A 22014-nucleotide genomic window follows, 5' to 3' on the forward strand; every position below is an offset into this window, starting at 1 on the left:
CCTTCATCTCTAAAATGAAAATCATTAAGCCATACGTGTACATGAAACATGCGTTTGTTAAATCTCATGTAATATTTCCTAGTAAAAGAAATGCCATTCAGCTTTTTGTGCCTAAAACCAGTTAGGATGGCTAACTCCCAGTGCAGAGTTCCCAGCTAAATGTCTGGGATGGGTGGAAGTGTATTTTGTTTAAATGCATACTGTAATGAGATGACTGTGATGCCAAAAAATTTGACAGTGCAGAACAGTGTGTCGTAAGACCTCCCTGTAAAAATAATTTCTCTAACTTTGGATTCCAACTTGCAAATCCTCTTTGAACATCCTTTTCCCTTACTGGTCTTTCAGAAATGAAATTAACTTCAAATGGAAATTTGGATGTTCTAGTATGAAACGTACACACAATTTTTAGGAGCTCTGTTGTAATAAACCCCCTCTGTGGGAAAAAAATGCACACTAGTGTCTGGGCATGGATCAACTATGTTTCTGATGAGTCTGAAACATATGAGAGCCAAAGCCACAGAGGTGCCTTGCCTGTAAAGCAGAAGATTCAAAGTTTTGACAGAAAGGTTCTTCATGTTCCCTAGATTAACTATTTCCAAACTGTGGTTGGTAAAATCATGGTCACATGGAGGGAGCTTGTCCTTCTTGTCTGTTAAAATTCACTTTTAATACCATTTTGCTTCAGAATTAGTAATGGTATTAAAAATCCATACAGTTTTTCTAATTAATTTCTTCTGTGTGAATAAGTGCTTGGAGTCGCCATACTGACAAGTAAATGTAAATAAGAAGGGAAGTAGTGTAAAAATGACCCCTTCGTTAGTGCTTCATTAGTGTTTTGGGGGTTCTTGGGGATCCCTGCATTGGTGGCTGGCTGTATAACCTCTCTGAGGCAGGTTGCACACCCAGAGGCGAGCGTGCTGCTGGACTGTGCGTTCTCTAGCAATCACACAATTAAGTAGTGATGACCGGCAACACTATTGCTCAATTAGTCTCATACACCATGTCAAGCTAGAAGGTATTTCACAAATAGCTCTTCCAGAGATACTTGCCTCGGTGAATTCACTTTAGGCTGAGGCAGCATAAGGACTTCTTTTAACTGAAAAACATTTTCCCTGAGCATCTACATTTCTTTTCATGCGTCTAAAAGCAACGGGTCAAATTCTGTGAGTTACACTGATAAAGACCAGCAAAGTCAGTATATTCGGATAGATAAGACTGAGAGAAGCATTGAGCCCTGTCTCACAGTCAGTGTTTATAATAATCTGCAGACGTGGACCATGCAAGAAGGACTATCACCCAACTAGCAGCTTGTCATGAATTGTCATTTGAAATGATAACATAATTGTGCGCATGTACCGTCATGAGGTGGCCTGAAGCCAGAGCCTGAAGCAGCCAGATGAGCTGTTAAAGGGAGGTGATGTCTTCCAAGTCTGAGCAGGTGGAAACAAGATACACATCTCACTCTCCCTAGCCCATAAATGTGCTACTGCTTCCCTTTGTGCCCTTTAGGGGTCAACACTTGGGATGAAAAAGGCTTGGCTGCTCTGTCCTGAGTTTCAGAGTGCCGCGATATTACAGGTTGCCATAGTCTGAGCATTCACAAGACAGATGAATAAGCACAAGGCACTTAGGCAGTTCTGCTGTTATTCCAAAATTGTCCTGTGACATTGACATAGAGCTCAGGTGTGCAGTGACCCTTCACTAGGACCAGGCTTCTCTGTGTTGGAGCACATGGGCATACAGGACATTGATGCCAAGTGAAAGATAGGCTTGCAGGTTTTCGACATAGCTTACCACAGGTATTTGCTTTGATACTTGTTTGATATCTTTTTGATATATGCTCAGAAGTTGGAGAGGTTATGATAACAGATTGGGAAACCAGCACAACTTCTTTTCACTAAAAAAAGGCGCGAGAGCTGATGCTCCCAGTTTTCTGAGGAGACATGGGAAGTACTTCTAGGAGGCTGTTTTTCAAGAAGAAGTCAGGAACCAGCTCTCAGCCCTGTCATTCACCTTCCGGCCCAAGTCTTACAGCTTTGCTATCATACTTTACTGCTCCCAGCACAATCCGCTCTGGTAGACTCAAAGGTGTGTTGTCCTGCATGCAGGCCAGCTGCTTGATGACTGTTGTCTTTCAGTCCCTCTATCCTTGTTCCCATACCCATGGTATTTGCCCCATCTCCTAGGGCTGAAAGGCAATTCCTCCCTGTGAATGTCTCATGTGTGTGACTGTGGGAAACTGTCTGTGCTCTGTGCTGCGGTCTGTGGCCTGAGGACTAGGTGGGCAAGTTTTGAGCCATACCCATCCATGGCTGTGTGCTTGGCTTTACTTGTAGGTAGCTGTGTCAGGGTTGCTAACATGCACTGAAGCTAGTCATACATGTAGCGCAGTTTGCTGGATTGGGGGCTTCTCAGTTCAAGCTAAGAGCTGGCCAGGACTGGCTGCTACTTCTTTAGAAAAATATGGGACTTTGAAGAGTTATGATGAGCACACAGATATGGCTAGTGGGAAAGCTGTACTTGAGAGAAAAGTGTGCCAGAATATCATGGAAATAGAGATAGGGAAGATTTATCATGGAAAAAAAGAGGAAAAGTATGGTAGAAATTAGCAGTTGAGAAGATACATTCTAGAAGAAATAGTGTTTGTTACAGACAGTGAAAGAGAAAATTTAATCAGGATGGATTACTTGATGAGAGGACTTGAGATAAATATGGCATTTGGGAAAACTAATGAGACATTAAATTAAGAGATTGTGTAACAGCAAATCAGGGCACATATTCCTATTACCAGGATTTCTCTTGTATAGTTTCCTAAGAGAGATTTTAAATCTTCCCTCAACATATGTCTTCTCACATGTCATTTCTAGAGTATATAGTAAAATGGTATCTATTTCTCTAACCTCTGTAAATTATGCCTTGATACATTTGGAGACCCTTCTATAATGTAACAGGACTGAGTTTAATCTCCAATAGGAGTCTGAAGTCCCATTTGCTAACTTTGGTGAGACCAGCATTTCAGCTGCAATATGTTATTAACCTGCTTTCATGCATATAATGTTATATATATATATATATTTATTTTTTTTAAGAGAGGTGGTATAACTTGAACATAGCTAAAATTCTCCTCATTCATTCCTCACCCAATCTGCATGATCTGTGCTCTGTATATTAACAGAACAAATATAAAATCTGCACATATATGAAAGGCAAAAATACCCAAGTAGAACCATTTGAAGTAGTGAGTCAATTCAAGTAGAGAGCAAGCTCTCTTTAAAATGCATTAACATTGACCTTGTGTGTTCACCAAATGATAGCAAAGTATTGTCCAGAGTCCCTCATTTACCCATTTCCCTACTTTTACCATTCTGGCCTAACGCTGTTTTTCAAAACAAAGTCATTGAATTTGGTCTCTGTTCAACGAACTTCCCTGTGATCATGGAATGGTTGTTCCTCAGTTAGCTACTGTTTGCCCATTAGGCTTGATAATCTTTACTAATGTTATCTTATGTCTTTGTATAGGAGCTAAAAGTGGCCTGTGGCATATTAATAATGCTATAGGCTCTAATATTACACCCCAGATCCACAATAAATTAAATACATACTGGAGCCAGTGAAGTGATGGAAATATGCCATAGCATTACAAAATGAAAATGTTCATTTGTGTTTCCATCCTGTACAAGGTTTTGTATTTATTCATAAAGACAGCTAAGAAGACAGCTTAACTCAGCCAAGCAGAGGAATCTACCAGCTGGCTGAGCCAGTAGCCAATTACAGGACAGTGGGTTTATGTCATATGTGTTTTTACACTATCAATTGAGCTTTGAGGACTAGATTTATCAAGTTGTCTTATAAAGTGGACCAAATAGAAAGCCACATGATTTGGAGATAAATGCCATTCCTCCCCAAAGACAGCGTGTGGCAGCCCTGTCTAGCTGAGAAACTGTCCCAAAGGAGGTCAGAGTCCCTTGAATAGCCCTTAGGAATATCTAAAAATACAATGCCTAAGAATAGTCTCTTTTTTTTTTTTTTAGCTAAAAAAAAGAATGACATCTATGTACTAGTACTCTACTAGAAATCTGCAGTCCCATTGCTGTAATAGGTGTGTTTCCAATGATTATGGCTATGAGGACATACATCTGCCCATGGTAGAACTTGTTCATAGCTTATCTGTTTAAATGTTTGTTGTTTTTTTCTTCCACGTTCGTCTTTGTTCTCCACATTTCCTGACCACAGTGTTTGATCAAAGATTTATGAATAAATTAACACTGCTGATGACCATTCTACCACTAGCCTTACTGTCATTAAGCGGGGTCTGCTTGCCATGAGTTCAGGAGCGGGGACAACAGCACAGTGGAACAGAAGGAAATATAAAGGCAATTCGGTGTTACAGCACTAAAATTAAACAACTAAGGTTCTAGTGTGACTGACAATAGGGTGTGGGGAGTGTAAAAAAGTGGATGACCAAGGTCTTTGTTAGAGAGGTCTTTACATAAAACATTTGAAGGGTTTACTCAAAGATGTTCTTATAATTCACGTGAGCTTCCTTTTTTGCCTTGCCTGTCATTGGTAGTGTGAAGAATCCCAGGTGTGAAACAGAGGTGGAACAGGTCCATGCAAGCAAGACAGGACAAGCTGAATCCTACTGCAATATGGATGTTCCTTAAAATATCTTCTCAATACTTTGTCCTGATTCAGAAAACAATTATCTCAAAATTATCTTTAGCTACCCAAATGAGGTCTTCCCCTTCTTTTGGTGTTTACCCAGTTTGTCTGATCACAGTCAGTTACTTATAACCAGGCAGCTCACATTAACCAGCCTGTTTTGCATGCATCAGATACACCCTTTAGCACCCTTAGGGTCAGATGGGAAGACCTAAGATGTTTTTAATCTTCACTTAATTCAGAAGAAAGCTTGGGCTCAGCTCCTAACATCTCCTCCTTTCACTGCACCAGAACAATGCCTGAAAAGTTTGAGTTATTTCATGTAACTTAGAAATGTGAATGTGTTACGAGTCAGCTTTGAATATGGCCTTGATTCCAAAAGGTGTTATCATCAAATCAAAATTATTCACACATGTCAAGTTAACATTTTATTTTTATTCCTTACTCAATTTTTGGCAAGCTTACAGGAGCTGTCAGTGTTTCAGTATTTTGAGAAGAATATTTTAATAAAACAGTGATGTGCTGAAAGGGGTTCACAAGAACTCACTAGAGGCCCTTGTTAAAATTCTGCCACCCTTCAAAAAATTATTCCCTTGCCTCTCAAGGAGTTCACCCCCTCTCTGGATACTGCTAAATCATTTCTGCCAGGGATGAGTTTCATCCCTAGGGGCTCATAAAGATACTTCTGAAGAGCAAATTGTTTGCCTTTGAAATAGACCAGATTGCATGAAATAGCAGACACTTTAAAAATAAATTCCTGGGGTAGCAACACTTCCCCGCTCCCCCCCGCCCAAGCATCCGATTCAATCTCCACCACCCGTACCTCTCATTGTGTTATACTATCAAGTACTCAATCTATTTCTCGGGAACAAAGTATAAACAGTTCCAGCAAGTGCACTTAATATAACTTTTTTTGCCAAGTGGCGTTGCCTCCCTGCTAGGCTGTGGTTATAGGAAAACATTTATATATAAAGGTAAAACAAAACAAAACAAACAAACAAAAAAAAAGAGCCAGGTTCTCCCTGTGAGCACACAGGGCTTGAGTTTATTTCTTTTTAAAAGAGGAAATTTTTGTTGGACTCTGGTGTTGAAGTATTGTAACATATGACTATAATAAAAGCCATATTAGGTGCAATGAAAAAATAGAGTACTTGAAATAAAAATGGGAATTCTGGTAATATAGCCCAAAGTGGTTAGTTCATTTCTGTTACTTACTTTGATGTGATTGAAAGTATAACTTAAGACTGTGTGGATCTATATGAAGTTAGCCTGAAGATCTGATGTCTCAGTACCTATATATGCCAGAATGTCTTTTTAAATGTTTATCCAAAAGAAAATATGTGGGCTGAAATCTTCTGTCTTCTAAATGGGATCTTACCAATCATTAAAAAGCAGGGTCTTGCCTGTTCCTTTGTGCTGTACAGGATATGTGTAAACTATATTTTATCATCACAAAAAATTGTTCTAAGATGTTCTTTGTTTAAAAACAGAGGTAAAATCTTGCACATGTGACACAAGTGTAAATGAATACTGTTACATTTCATTAGCCAAAAGAAAACCTAGAAACTCTTAATGGCCATTTTTCCTCATTGGCTTGTTAATCCTGGAACTCAAAGATGACTACTTAAATGGCAATATGACTAGCTTCTTTCACAGCAAAATTTAATATATGTATCTGATATATTGTATAGCTTCACTTTGATTGCTTCTGCCAATTCTAAGTCTTTGGCAACTGAAAGGAAAATATTGACCAACATTTAAAATAAATGGACTTTTATATAACAGCTAATAAGTATAATAGTACTCCACTATTCTGTTGTTTTCTTACCTAAAAGATTAATTACAATACTATATATATATATTATAATACTATAATATATATATAATATATATATATTTAAGTGCTGTGAAGTCTAAGGTCCTGCTGTTGACCTAAAGAGCTAAAATCCTCTTTAGTGGAATCTTGCCCCTGGGCAAGATTTAGGTTCACCAACTACTTGTGTTCACATGTTCACTGAAGTTAGTCCCGCTTCTAGGACCAGTGCTGGAAAATAGCACTGATATGCCTTGTGATTTGTTGCGTAGTCACCTTAAGAAAAATTAACCCCCTTAAAACTTTCACCAAGAATGTGTTGGTTGTCTCTGAAACTGTGATATCATGATAGTGTTACGGGTTTCTTTGTGGGGAGTAAGACATGACTGTGAACAGGTAGCATTATTTGGAAAAAGCATCAAGAAACGGAGGTTGTAATCCTGCTACTGATCCACTGAAAGAATGTGGGGAAGCTACTCAGCCTTCCTATATTTCATCTTCTCTCTCTCTTAAGTAGTGTAAGACATTTACCACCACTGTGAAGTCTTCTCAAGTGAATTTTGATGCAATTGTTATAGGAAAGACAGATACTAATAATGTTTCAAAGGACTTGCAGGATCAAAAGTGACTGGATATCCAGGAAAATTATCATTCTCCTTAGTAGTTCACAGTCACAGTAACTTTTACTAACTAGCAAATAGCTAATGCCTAGAATTTGTCTTATTTTAAAGACTTGAAATGTGTAATCACTCACTCAGAAGAGTTAGAGTTGAAGGGAAATGTATAATGTATAAACATGTTGGAAGAAGCAGCTTCATATGCAGTATAGAGTAAAGGGAAATAAACTTTCCCTAAAGAAAGTAATTGAATGCACTGATACCCATAAACCCATAGGTCCTGTAAATCTGTGGACCAAAAAATTAAAAGATAATCTCTGTTTTTGGCTTTTTTTTTTATTACTATTTTTTGCTAAAGAATATTTTCATTGTTAGGACCATCTTCAGAATGGAAGCAGAAAGCCTGTATCTAGCACTTTTTTATATCCAAGTCTGCAGTTGTATCCAGAGCTCCAAATTCAATTCAGAAGGATGTGCACTGACTTTCTGGGGGAAAAAAAAGGGGTATTTTTTTCCTTCATCACATTAAAAAAATCTTTATTAGACAAGAATGCTCATAAATCTACTTTTCAGATGAATATATGTCCTTTTTGTTATCCGCTATAAAGGCTTATTCAGCTTGTGATTTTTGCAAACATTTTTTTTCCAAGTATTACCTGTGATTAATTAATCAAGTGGTGCACTGATTTTGGAATGATAGCAGTAGAAGTGCGAAGTGTGAAAGTTCTTAATACAACATCCAAGAAGACACTAAAAATCTTAGAAAAGTCCTGAAGTGCTGTGTCCCTTGAATGTAAGTGGCTGAAAATATTTGCAATGGTGTAATAGCCTGACACAGCATATCAGTGAAAATTAGTGCAGCATGTCATCCTGGTAAGCAGACCATCCTTTCTGAGAGGAAGTGTAAAAGTAGGAGAATGGAAGAGTAGAATGTGCAGATGTTGAAGAAAGTCCTAGTATGAGAATCAAGGCAAGTCCTGACTGAATATCTAAACATTCATTCAAACAGAATACCTAGTTATTCAAGCCAGAAGAAACTGCTGAGAAAAAGAATTGCCTGTGCTGAAGATCTCTATGGACCATTCAGCTTGGTGGCAGTTACAGATAAAGAAATCCTTTTTTTTTTTTTTTGACAATACTTCTATTGAATTAGCCTTATCCTGACTTTGCATGCTTCCTGTGACATATTAAACAGACTGGTAAGCATTAGCTGTCTCCTCTGAGCTAGCAGAGTTTTTAAGAAAAATTGAAAGGTAATATTAATTTAGATTGCTTTGGAATCTATTGCAAAAAATCCCTCAAATACAAAAGAGAATATAAAAAATGTCAATTTAAAAAATCAGCAATTAAACTTTCCCACCGAGAATTTCATAGGCTGCCTGTCAAGGGTACAGCATTTCTTTTGAAAGGACAGTTTGTTTTCAGTATTGGCTCATTCAAAATGTGTATTTCTTCAAGATATAGTCATGTGCACATAGAATTCTACATATACATTATTTATTTATTTATATATTTCATTTGTGATCTGCATTTAAAATCCCTTACAGAAATGTTGGGATGGGTTACAGTTGGTAAAAAACACTTATGCTATTTAGTGCAGTGGCAATGATTTATGTTGTTACATAGTATAAGTGCTATGGAGATATGCATTACAAGGTTGGATGAAGATTGTTACACTGATGGTGTGGTGTACATTTGCCAACTTTTCGGATGATGGAAAGAGAGAGTATATTACTAGGACTCTAACGATGAATTTAGAAACACTTGTTTCTTTCATATTACACATCACATAGCAGCCTATGCACAATCCCAGTCTGAAGTCAGACATGAGAGTTGTTACAAGTATTTCATTTCTGTTTAGTTGATGTGTTGATGAAACATCACATTATACTAGCAAATTGAAGGAAAACATTTTGTTTAAAAAAATGAAGACATACAGGAATAGATTTCTCTTGCTATTTTAATTGCTGCTGTCCTGCATAAGGTTCTGATCTTGGGATCCATTAGCACAGTGACTCCACATCTTTGTGAGGTGTTTATTGACTTGTTTGACTCTGCAGTCACAGTGGTTTAGGCCTGAAATCAGAATGTTATATAATTTGTATTGCCAAAAATAGGAAGTGACTCCAGTAGCCTTCAGCAGAGGCTGGTAAAATAGTTCCTTCTCTAACTCTAAGGAAAGTATCAGATCAAAATTAGTTATTGTTTGTAAAGTATGGCTGTCCAAAACTTCACAGTGGAGTAGTTTAAACAGATACGATGACTTTAGAATTGGAAGGGGACATAGGAATCTCAGACTAATAAGCCTTTAACTACATTGCAAGTAGAGCTTGGGCCTTCTTATAGTGCAGACTGAGATGCCACACTCTACTGAGACTTGTCTAAAATACCTATCTTACTCTCCTTCATGGGGAAAGTCCTTAGGCAAAGATCGTGTTTTCTTATCTGTGCTGTGTGATGCTTCACTGTCTTCTGCTTTCTTTTTATACCTCGAAACTCTTTCTTTTTCAGGTTTGAAGTAATTGATTTCTTGTAGCTCCACACTCTTTTTAAAAGCCCCTGCTTTAGTGAAATAGGCTGTTAAATCTCAAAAATAAATAAATAAAATAAAAATATATATATCTCACAGTGCTGTGGATTATGTTACTATCTTACTATTTATGGCCCAGCATTTCCAGTTCCAGAAACAAGAAGGCTGACGTTTCTGTCTCCACGCTTTTTCTATGCTAACTGAAAGGGGGCCAGGCACAGGCTCAAGCACAGGACTGCTGGTTGCACTGTCAGAAGTTATTTCCAGTAGATAACGTGGGCTCAGCGTCAGATTTGGCTCCCTGCAGTGAACATGGTCCTCCAGCACTGCACTGTCAGGCTCCACCTGCACCAAACTGCAAACAATATGACACACATTCTGTGAAGAATCACAGTATCACATTATTTCAGACATTTGAACTGAAAAAATGTATAGAAAAAAAAGTCAAGGCTGAAGGACAGAGAGGCACCATGTAGGTGCTAAGTGCCTTGTAATGCAGACTGACCATTTTGTTTAGTAACTGAGGTATGGCCTGTGCTTGCCAGATGAAGCCAGACATGCCAGACAGAAAGAAGTCTACAGCCATGAAGTTACTCTTCCATTAACAACAGCTTGGTCAAGGAACATTCTTTTAAACTCTGATGATACATACCCTTGTACCACCATGATTAGGCATAGCTGAAGATACACATGACCAATAGTCATCAGATGAAGAGATATTGCAAGCATGGCTGCAATTGACTGGGAAGCTGTGTTGACTGGATTTCTTAGGAGTTAGACAAGAGTCAGTATTATTCATTATATTCATTAATGACCTTGAGCATAAAATTAATGCCATACTGATTACATTTTTAGACAACAGACCTGAGAAGTAGAGTAAATAGAGAAGATGGAAAATTAAAAATCCAAAGAGAATTCCTCAAAGGAATGCTTTGAGGTATTAGGTGGATCAAAAAGAGATGAAGCTTGTATAAAGAAAAGCAAGGTGATGTATGAGAAGAACCTGAAGATCTTTGTCATTGTAAACATCCATGAGTTTTCTGGACTTCTGCATCAGCAGTTCTGTCATTTTTTTTTTGTCACGATACTATTCTTTCTCCTCGAGTTCTCTCTAATCACGCATATGGGCCAACAGTACAGTGCAATGACATTGTTTAAAGGTCTGAATACCCCAGATACCTTCATTATACATGGACTTTTAGACCCAAATCCATCCCACCTAACTCCAAGCACTTAACAGAAGTACCTAGATTAAATGTCCAGTTATGAAAGTTAGATAGGATGAATCCAAACCTCAAAGAAAATCATTGAGCTTCATCCTCATCTGCTCTCTAAGCAGCATCCTGGCCCCATCAGCCAGCTTGACAGAACATGTTTTATTAGCAGGGAAAAATATAAAAGGAGTCATGGGTCTACAGAGTAAACCACAAAAAGCTGGAGCACCATTCCCATTTCATAGTAAGGAACAGAGGAAATAGCGCCAATTTCACTTGTGATCCAAGTGTCCAAATGAGTTGAATCATCAAAGGTTATATTGAATAAGTGTTAAGCAGAGTACGGTTTGAAAGAAATTAGTGTCTTCTAATAACTGTAAGGATAAAAGAGTCTAAAATATCCAACTATATATAATACCTCCGAAATTAAGTTGCATAATGTAATGACATGTTATGCTACCATTAACACATTATAACTATGTAATTTGGAAGGGTAATTTTTTTTTGTAAAACCACTTAACTACATAAAACTGAAAATAATGATTATTGTAACTACTTCCATTTTTTGTCTTTAGAAGTTCAAAATTAAATATGCCATATACAGTTATTTTATGGTGATGTGTAATTTTATGAAATAGCCATATAACATGTACAGTAATTATTGACATAAAAATCCTAAATACATAAATCATCATGTATAAAATCTGTTATAACACATTAACTTTACCAGCAGCCAAGGTAAGTCACTCAGCATCTCATTGACATAACACCCAGAGCAGACCAAGGAATCCAGATAAGATGACAGGAAATTGCAAATCTCAGTGAAGGCTTAAAATAATCACATCAAGGCAGTCTTGGACATGAGAGTTCTCCATTCTATTTTCTTTTGACTTTCTAGTACCTATTTATTTCAAATCTTTGAAGAGCAACATAGAAAACAGTAAAACCTGACAGGTCACACAGATGTCCCTCTTAGTCTAGTTGTAAATGTTTCTTGCAGTTGGGTTCCCATTAGTCCTTTGGAGACTATTCAACTGTGCAATTCAGCTCATTTTCAGGATTTTTTTTTCTGATATTCAGTCTAATTTTTTCTCTATCGCTCTTGCTAATATGCTTTAAAAATTTAGACTGTTATCATTCTCCCCATATGTCTTACTTATGACTGTGTGAAATTATATGTATACATGTCTTACAGCCTCATAACCATTTCTATTAGTCTTCTCGGAACTCTCTGTAAATTGTTGCTATCAATTAGAGAGGTCTTCTGCTCTGAGTCATAAATCCATATATATTTCGGCTACTTTGGTGAAACCAACCTTTCCTGCTAATGAATCAAAGTTATTAAAAGGAATATTTATTTCATGTCAGGATTACTTGAGAGGGAAAACTCAGTTGTCAAACCACCAGAAAAAGTGTGAGCTCATAATAAATTAGAGCCGATCAAAAAATGTCAATTCTCACATTTTTAAATTTGCCTTCAAAGAAGTAAAAAAAAAAAAGACTTTTTTTTTGGAAATCTTTCATGAAGTTAAAAACTTAAAGAGATGAAAAAATATTTTGAAAGCTAATCTGTGTTAATAACATGCTCTATTCTTATTTTGTAATTTTATTATATTTTATATTTAGATAAATCTAACAATTAAAAATAATAGCAATAGTATCATTATATATTTTTTAATTTATCAACGCACTTTGAAATTTTCCATTTGAAATTTTGACTAACTTGTACATTCATAGGAAAAAATGTTCCACAGAAATTTTTTGATTGACTACTTTTGAAGAGGTAAAGCTAGAAAAGTTTCATTCTCTAGCATATCTCCTTGATTTCACAGACTGAAAGAGATGATCAACATTTTCAAAGCACTTCTAATTCTGTCATATTGTATCCTCAGAAGATAGGGCTGATTCAGTAATGGGCATGGAGGGTTTTACAGGAAAATACAGAAAGAGACTGAGTTATCTCATGTGCAAGCCAGCCGGGAGGTTTACAAGGGGGGTATCTACAAGAGGAGTAGATTTTACATGTTTTTTGTAATGTAATGATCCTAGGAAATTTAATGAGTTATGATAGGGGCAAATTTGGTCATCCTGGGAATTTGGAAGATCAGATTAGGACAGAAGAATAATGGAGGTGTCTGAATGTCACTCCCTTCTCTGGAGCTTCTCCAGAAGCTGTCTTCTGCTGCTGCCTTACAATGTCAGAAATCTTCCGGAGTAGACATCTCACAGGATGGGCAAGAGGTGAACAGTGCAGCCCATACCATATGATTTAATAGAAGGTGATAAAATGATTATATGCCTCCTGGAGATATCCTATAGTGGTAATTAACTGAAAGGATGGAGAGTGAAGTGATTTGCGTATCTAATTTCCTTTGTGTACCCGATTTATTTCCACTGACCCTTATTCTAGTCTGTAAGCTGTGTCCAACCAGAGAACAGATCTGTCTCAGCCTTATTCATTTTGTATTGCTGTATGATACAACAGTGTTAAAGAGCTCCCAAACAACCATGGGTGATGGCACAAAGCCAATACAAACAATTCAATGTAATGGCATCGCCATTTCCCACTGACACTGAGGAGTTCATACTATGGAGGAAACATGAAGGGTGAGAGTGCAATCCTGCAAGATTATTTTAGCATCTAGAGAGAGTTTACAGCAGCACTGGGTGAGCACAGCTTTTCCTCGTAGCAGCCATTTTCTTCCATAAATCTGGTTACTCTCTCCAGCACATTCTAGAGGATCCTTAGATTGCTTTACCAGGGACCATTTAGGTATTTACTAAGGCTAAGTATCAAGAGAACAGCAAAGTATTTATACGAGGTATTTCATAAAATGCAGTGCTGGTATTCAGAAAGATCTAGTTGAAGCAGTTTTACTAGCATTCCCAAACTTTTATACACCTGAATAATTTATTTCATCATGCCTGAACTTTACTCCCAATATTTATTTTCTCAATATTGTATATCCAACATGTCCCTGTAAATTCAGCAGGAAAGGTGGAAATTAGGGGAGCTTTTAAAAATGTTGAGTACTCTTTTCAACAATGAAGAAAGAATTAGTAAGTATTTCAGAATCTTCTAAGAAATGGAAAGCCAAAGTGTTAGCTAAATAAATAAATAAATATTGTTAAAATTTTAACAAAAACAGAAGCTATTGAATTGAAAATTTATGCTGCCACTCAGAAAGCCTAGCCTACAAGTGGGGAGGTGACAGTGTGCTAATAATATTCAATGGTATTTTAATGCTAGATCTTGTGAATATTAGTCCTGGACAGTGGTTTGTTTTCTTTTCCCTATGCCGTGTGCACACACAAGTCCCATTAATGTCAACAAGAATTAGTATCAAGAGGAGACTATAGATCCCTGAGATATTTTTTTATAATGTTGAAGACCAAACTATGGAAGATCAATAATGCACTGAGGACACATTTTCTTCCTAGCTGTGACATACCACATATTTTTTTAATGTCAAAACTTAGGTAGGAAACAAGCAACAAGAAAGGGAAATAGCAAATCATTTGTCTGGCTCGTTTGAAGTGAATAGCTTTTTCCAATGAGAATGTGCAACATAGTACAAGTAATTATTACTGATTCCTGTTAATACGTGGTTGGTTCTTTTGTTTTATTTATTTATTTATTTTTCAGAGTAAATGTGACATCCTACTGCTAACTGGCAATGTTATATAGTGTCTGTTCTGCAAGCCTGTCTCTTTGGCTAACAAAATATTAACTGGCAGGGTAACCTCAAGATAAGCCCAAAGGGAGCTAGGTATCGTCATGATGCGTTATGTGAACAGCTTGGAATTGAAAGGTATCCTGCAGTAACTATTCCGTTTATACAGAATTTCTGCAAACAGAGTTAAGTAAACGTTTTATACCAGCATCCTGCTGGCTTTTGACTGTGAGATGTTGAGCGTGGCGCCTTTGAAATATGGGCTCTAATTTATGCAATTTGCACTATTTTTAGTGTCAGACAGCTGTTATATCTGATTTTTTTCCCCTTTAAATAAGGGACATTTGAGTAAATTTTTATAAGTTATTAATAATGCCTTATAATTTTTATGTTATATCAAGTTCAGGATGCATGACTGCATTTAAAGATGAATAAGCTCAAAGTTCTGGAGAGATATAATGTGCCATAATGGCATTGTTTTCCTTAAATCAAATTGAATGATAATTATGAGGGGAATTACGTTTTGAAACTTGCTGCTCTCTTCCAAAGACAGTGATGGTTGCTATTGAGAGTAAGGTCAATGAAAAAAAAATAAAAATAAAAATGTGAAGAAAATCAATAAATACCTAAATTATTTAAAGACAAAATACAACGGGGTGTTTTACTGTCATGCACCATACCCTGCATCGGAGAGCAGACAGGTGGATTGTCTATAGCCAGCGCTGGTTTGGACACTCTCTCCAGCATGCTCATTAGTAGCTCTGCGCCTGGGCTCCCTGTTAGTAGAAAGGCAGGGATCACAGCAGGGAAGTTAGATCTCAGGCTTCTCACATTCCTGCTCTATCTTAGCAAAGCTTTGCAAAGCCTTTTCTGGCAGCTCATTAGTAGGTGCACTGATGCATAAGAGAAAGTCATTAGAAGTGTTTTTCAACATTGGCTTTTGATCAGGTGACTAGTAGCTTCGTAGAGACATTTACTTACATTGTTTTCTATAAGAGATTCTGTTGCTATATTGAGAATGACATACATATAAAATGTAGAAAACTAGCTTGACCTTTCTATGACAAAAGAAAAAAAGCTCCATTAGTTCCCTGAATCTTGTCTTTATATTGTCAACTATGACGTAACAGAAGTGCAGAGTACTCACTCTTTTAGCTTTAATAATCTATGCCAAGTTCAACTATATCATTTGATATAAGGTTATGACAAGAAGGACACCAGTGCACGAGAATACAGCTGGCATGCCTTAAGCTTTATGAGTTACCTTTAATGATAAGCGTTAGCTACTTTCTTTCTCAATACAGACTGGCATTTTTAGCATTTTAAGACTAAATCTATCTATAGGGTAAAGTGAAACACACAGTAAAATTTTATTGGATCAGACAGGGTGGACTGCTTAAGTGCCCTATGTAGTATCTTTACTGGGAGGATTCCTTGTTGCATGGGAATATTTCTGCAGAACCCCAAGAAAACTCTGGAAGTTTCAGTGAAAATAGTTGTAACACAAACTATACCTAATACCTGAATTTTCAAAATCAGTAAAAAATGACACTGTGCACACAAGCCAAAGAAGTGGGATGTAGAAGTAAGACTTCGATGAAGGACATGCTTCTTGTCTCTTCCTAGACACTTGATTTTTACATAAGATTTCCCATGTCAGTGTGTTGATACTTGTCCAACCCCAAACGCTGGTGATGGTTGTCTCATGCTTTTGCTCCCCAGAAAAATGTCATGTTAAGCACATGCGATGACGTGCAACCAAAACAAGAGGAGGTAAAGCTGCTTTTGTAAAAGTTTATTGAAACAAAATACATCAGCTTAATCAGGCCTGCTTCTGGCTATGTATGAACATGACATGCCAATTACATAAAGTTCCAGCTCAGCTAAGACTCCTGCTGACTAATTCAGTGTTGATTGTTTTCCGCTACATGGCTTTGAGTGCTTGTTAAAGCTAAAGAAAAAAAAGAGAGAGGGGCAACAATTGTAGGAATTCTTTGCTTCCATCAAACTGTCTTATGATTGCCAGCAATTAGTTAAGCTCCTTGGCAGTAAAATGACAAGATGGGACTTGACCAAATACAATGTGTGGAGCACATAGGCATCTGCCCCAGCTGAAAGACATTACAATGTTTGTTAACCTTAAGGGTCATTCCTGATTCACTTCTGCAGACAGAAAACAAGATTTATATAACACAGATCAATACAGCCCTAAGACTTTCGCCATTGAGGATGCTAGATTGAGGCACTTCTCTTTATCAGTTTACCATGACACTAATGTATTTTGCCTGTTTTGCTTGGGCAGTGATGAATCTGTTGGCAAGAGAAAACAAATAAGTTCTGTTGTTGAGAGACATGTTGTCTATGATTTGTCTCAGCAGACATGCCAACTTGCTGGCCAATTCATTTCCTATTTAATTTAAGTGGCATATCTGTCTTCCCCTTTCTGGTATGTCTTTTGTCTGCTGCGCACCCATACTGGCACAGTGAGCGGAGCCTGCAGTAGATCTTTACAGGTAAGACTGATACAACCAGGACTGAAACAAAGTATAGAATCAGAATCCCCAATTTTTAATAAGGGATTTTTTTTTTGTAAATATTTCTTTTCTCTATATTTGTTCTCTGAAGAAATCACTGTAATAATCTATTTCAGACAGATTGTAGTGATTTGTATTACATAATCATAACCCAATGTCCTTTGAAAACGTCCTGTAATACGCTGAACTGATGTGTGCTTTAAGGTATAGCAGAAGTTATTAATTCTTTTTCTATATGTGAGAACAAATTTTTAAAGATTTTATTTGCTTGGAAAATACTATGTGTAGTAGGCCTATCCAGCCTTTGCTGGGCAGAGAGAAGCTGGGTGCTTAGGAGACTGCAAAATGAGGCCTGTTAGTAGTTAGAATAAATGTTATTTGTACCCAAAAATCCTTTCTCTTGCTTCAGAATGAAAAATGCAAATTTGAAGCTGTTACTTCCTGTCTGTCCCAGGTTTGTCATTCTTGCATTAAAGCAATTAGTTATACTGTCTGCTCATAGTTTCTAGAAGTCAGATAGCACATAAATTCTATACAAAGAGAATGCGTCTTCTTACAAAACATAGTAAAGAGAATGCACATTGAACGAGCATTTTCCCAAAGAGACCCTACATCTGGAGGGATGCGAGCTTGTATCGGAGCCTTCTCAGCTGAATCCCCTTCAGCCCTGGAATTTTCTTACCCAGTTTGTTAACCTCTAGGGCAGGGTGCAGAGCCCATGTGCTCATTCAGGGCCAGATCCTGCCACTCTTATTTATTTTGAGTGGTAGCATACTCCTAAAACAGTTAGATCAACTCCAATGGGACCATATGGTTCTACTCAATGCAAGGAACGGTGGCAGAATCAGGGCCTTGGGCTTTTTCCAGAAATGCATTAGATGTAACAGATAGGCATTTTGTTTTGAGAACAATAATCTTCTTATAACTCTGTCCTTGTTATTGCTGTGATAATAGATTTTAGTATTCTGCATTCCACTGGAAACATGACCGTTTTTTCATTTAGGAGACTATGGCTGTGTAATTTTCCCCCTCAAATTATCATCATAAACTGTAATTTATGATTATAAGTTATCATAAACTGAGTTATAAAATAACTAGAATATTTGAAGTGCTAAAAGGGAGAGAAAAAGTAACATTCAAATGGCTCAGTCCTGAAAACAGTTGCTGTCAAGTTTAACATGCACTACCAAGTACAGCCTTGTCTACATGAGTACATCCATCTCCCACTGCACTACTGCAAGTTTCTAGTTTCTACAGGACCATACACTAAATTAGGAAAAAGCTTACTGAAAACTGAAAAGCAGCATAGTGTAAAACCATCAAACAGCACCACTGTTTAGCGAGGACAAAATTCAAGCAGTGGAATAGTTAACAAAAACCACACTTCTCAAATGTGCCAGCTAAATCTCTGTGGCAGAACACATTAATTATAGCAGTCAGTTTACCTTTATCCTTCACAACATTTCTGATTAAAATTTCACACATTACAATGATATGTGTCTTTTCTACAAGCTATGAAATTTACTCAACGTCAATAAGTTCTTATTTTGTTATTGAAAGAGCTGATGTATGTATAAAAAAAAATCAACTTTTGATCTCTGACAGTGAAATCAGAAACTTAACTTCTGTTTTGGATACAGTCATGCTACCTGCATGTATTATGTGCCTGTGCAAAGCAGTCGTTAGCAGTGCTGGATAAAAAGGAATAAAAAAAAATCCCTAACTTTGCTGCCAATAGAGTGTATGTGGTTTCAAATTTTATATTTGCTAAGCTTAATTAAGCCATAGATTATGTTTTGAAAGGTATGTTCAATTAACTGAATCCCTCATGAGGAATTATATACAGGAAGAGATAATCACAACGTTTATCTGGTTTACAAACGTATATGCTTAGGTTAAAAATGTTCTAGATTTTTATTCCATAGAGATATAAAGATTGATAGAAAAATAATGTAAACCAATAATTGCAAATATGTGCAACATTAATGTGTATAAAATTTTCCAATTATATTCATTATTAAGCATATAAAACTATCTTTATTGGTAGATAATTACTGATGAAAGTCTCTTATTTAAAATTTTATTCGCATATTATTCAAGAATTCATATTTTAAATAAAGTTGCGTGCTGACAACCAGGAGATGCAGTGAGGCACGTAAAGTATCTAAATCACCCTGCAGAAATTCACCCCTGTGGAAAGGGAATGCACAGAGTGTAGGCCCAGTGTAAACCTTTATAATTAAAGCATAAGTAGTGCTTGAGTTCTGTCTGTGTGTATTCTTCAAGCCAGCTGGATAAACCTAAAAATATGTTAAGCCAATCTAATGGCAAATATGTGCTGCATATTCTGGTAATTTCCTGCATCGTCATGTACTAGATAAAAATGAGCATGTAATTCCATGTACAATAAGGAAAGCAAAAATAGAACATTTGACAAGGGAGCAAAGTTGTGTACTGTCAAAACAAGTGTCTGGACTTTGCCTACACATATATTTTTTGCTAATATCTTTCCTTCCAAAGTGACATTTATTTGGTGGGGCAGCACCACTCTTCCCAGACAATGCACTGACTATTTTGATTTCACCGAGAATAGTTTTGACTGTGAACATTTTCTTTTACTTAGAACATTGCTTGTTGACATAAATAGGACCTGATAGCCAAGGCAGGCTTTCGGGTTGGCAACAGGCGATTGGGTTGATTGTTGAGAGAATACAGCAAAATGTTACTAAACTAGTCTGGTAGACAGAAACTCCTCCTCTGCTAAATGGCACCCTTTCAGGAGTGACCCCGAGTCACGTCCTTCCCTCTCTGTGGGATGGAAATGCAGAGCTCAGGTTGTGCTGCTCTCTGGAGGACACATCCACAGAGGTGATAGCTCTGCTGACACAGGGCTTTGGGAATGGCACAGGCACTGCTGAAGAGGAAGGTGGTACCTATTGTCCAATGCTTGCCTGAAAATGCAGTGGTTGAAGAACCCTCCTGATACATGGAAGCTTTAGGTGTTAGCTCTTCATCAGGATAAGAGCGTCTAAGAGTACGTATGAACATATATGAATTGTATGAATGTTTAAATTACTGTATTACAGGCAGAGCTGAAACTGGACAACTGTCTAGACTAGTGCTGTAACTGTGACACTGTATAATACAAAATTTAAGAGTTACAAGTCTAAAGAACACAGAACAAGCTGGAGTTCATAAAATTGTGTAAAGGCAGCTTGGGGATGGGAAAGGATCATGTTCTGCTTGGGGACTGATTACATTTTCCATTGAGTTTCATGGTCTGCAAAGTGAGGAAATAAAGGCTGAACCTTTGTCAGAACAGCTGGAAGATGCCGTGATCTAGTAATTACCGATATAGCGACTCCATTTCAATCTCATGAGCAGCCAGAGTGTTATTCCAGCTGATAAATAAGCAACATAATGCTTACTTTTGCTGAAAGGTAAATGTTATTGTCCTCTATTCTGCTGTTGTCTGCTTTCACTGATCGCTTCCAAGCAAAATGCAGTTTTTTGAAAATGTTTTAATACTTTTTCATTTATAATGAGCTGAAAGAGGCCAATAGGATGAACTTTCTTGTGCAGGATTCTTGCATAAAGGGATTCTTGCATAAAAATAGTTTATATAAAGCTCTTCATTCAGATCTTCTAGGAATAACATGTCCAAAGTAAATACCCCAAAGACCTCCCTTCTACTAAGTTCACAATCTGTATTATCCTCTCTCCATAAAGCATAGCTTTTATAATTTTCTTATGAGTTTCAGATTAGAAATTTCATACCGCAAATTAATGAAGAGTTTAGGTATAGGGCAATTTCTGTCTCTCCATCTAATCAAGCTCAAGCAGCTGAATGAGTTGCTTTCAGGTTCTAATAGATTAACCAATATATGTTAACACCTGTGCTTATGTGAACCTATAAATAACAGTACTAGAGGAAGACTTAAAGATACTTGGCCATATCAACCAACAAAAATAAGATGAGCACTTATTTTTGGTCTCTTCACAATAGTAAAGAATTTCCTGACAGGAAAATAACATCACAGCATCAAAACTCTGCCCCAGTGAATGTTGTCATAGGTAAGAGCATACTCCACCATGACATCCAGATTTCCTACAAAACCTTTTTATTTTATTACAGTAGTACTTTTTCCTCAGTAAGTGTCTCTGTACTTTCCCTAAGCCCACCCTTTGAGTCTTGCCTAAGTTGGAGATAGACTGAATTAAATTGGAAGAGGAATATGAAATTTCATTTCTCAACAAATACTACTCTTCCCAAGTTACTCAAGTGCATTATACAACCCACTACAAAAATATTAAGTGCTTTTCTACACAGCATGACACCATTCAGGCTTTCAAGACTTTTTTATATTCACAAGCAAACTATACATTTTCAAGTTACAAAAGAGATATATATATTTTTTTTTTAAATATACATTCTCTGTTAACGTGCTAATATTCATACTCTGTTAACGTGCTAAGCTCTAAGCTCCAGCGTAAGGGGCTGTCTGTGGAATTCTCGTCTTGTCTCCCTTCTGGGAGACTTCTCCTGAGCCCCTGGTACCACCGCGCTGGTCCCTTTGCAGTATGCCAGGGAACCAGAGCAGAACTCAGAACTGGACCCACTGCACTCAAGTTTCACATACCATTTATATTTACCTCATTTCAGACTGTATGTATTTGTTTCTGCAAGATGAAAAGATGATCATGAAATAGAGGTGTGAAAATTTAGATAGCAGCTAATTAGTTTTAGTAGGACTGTTACAGAGTATAATGGATTTTCAGCTTCCTCTATTCTTTATCCTCTGACTTAAGGCAATTATATGACAGTGCTGGTGGAACAAGTTATTGTTCATAATTTCACAACATAGACTGCATGCTTAAGCCCACACCAATTAATTGAATTTATATGAAAATGTTTATTCAATTTCAATTGGATTGAGCTATATTGCAGCCAGTATTGAATTAAATAAAGT

At 37.0% G+C, this 22014-nt stretch overlaps 1 long non-coding RNA gene across 1 annotated transcript in view; it reads left to right on the top strand.

Moving 5' to 3' along the window:
* LOC310901394 overlaps positions 1–22014 on the top strand; it is a 191939-nt gene that overhangs the window by 86262 nt on the left and 83663 nt on the right. The window lies entirely within an intron of this gene.

The sequence above is a fragment of the Anser anser genome (genome assembly GCF_964211835.1).
Source record: "Anser anser genome assembly, chromosome: 6".
Classification (NCBI taxonomy): domain Eukaryota; kingdom Metazoa; phylum Chordata; class Aves; order Anseriformes; family Anatidae; genus Anser; species Anser anser.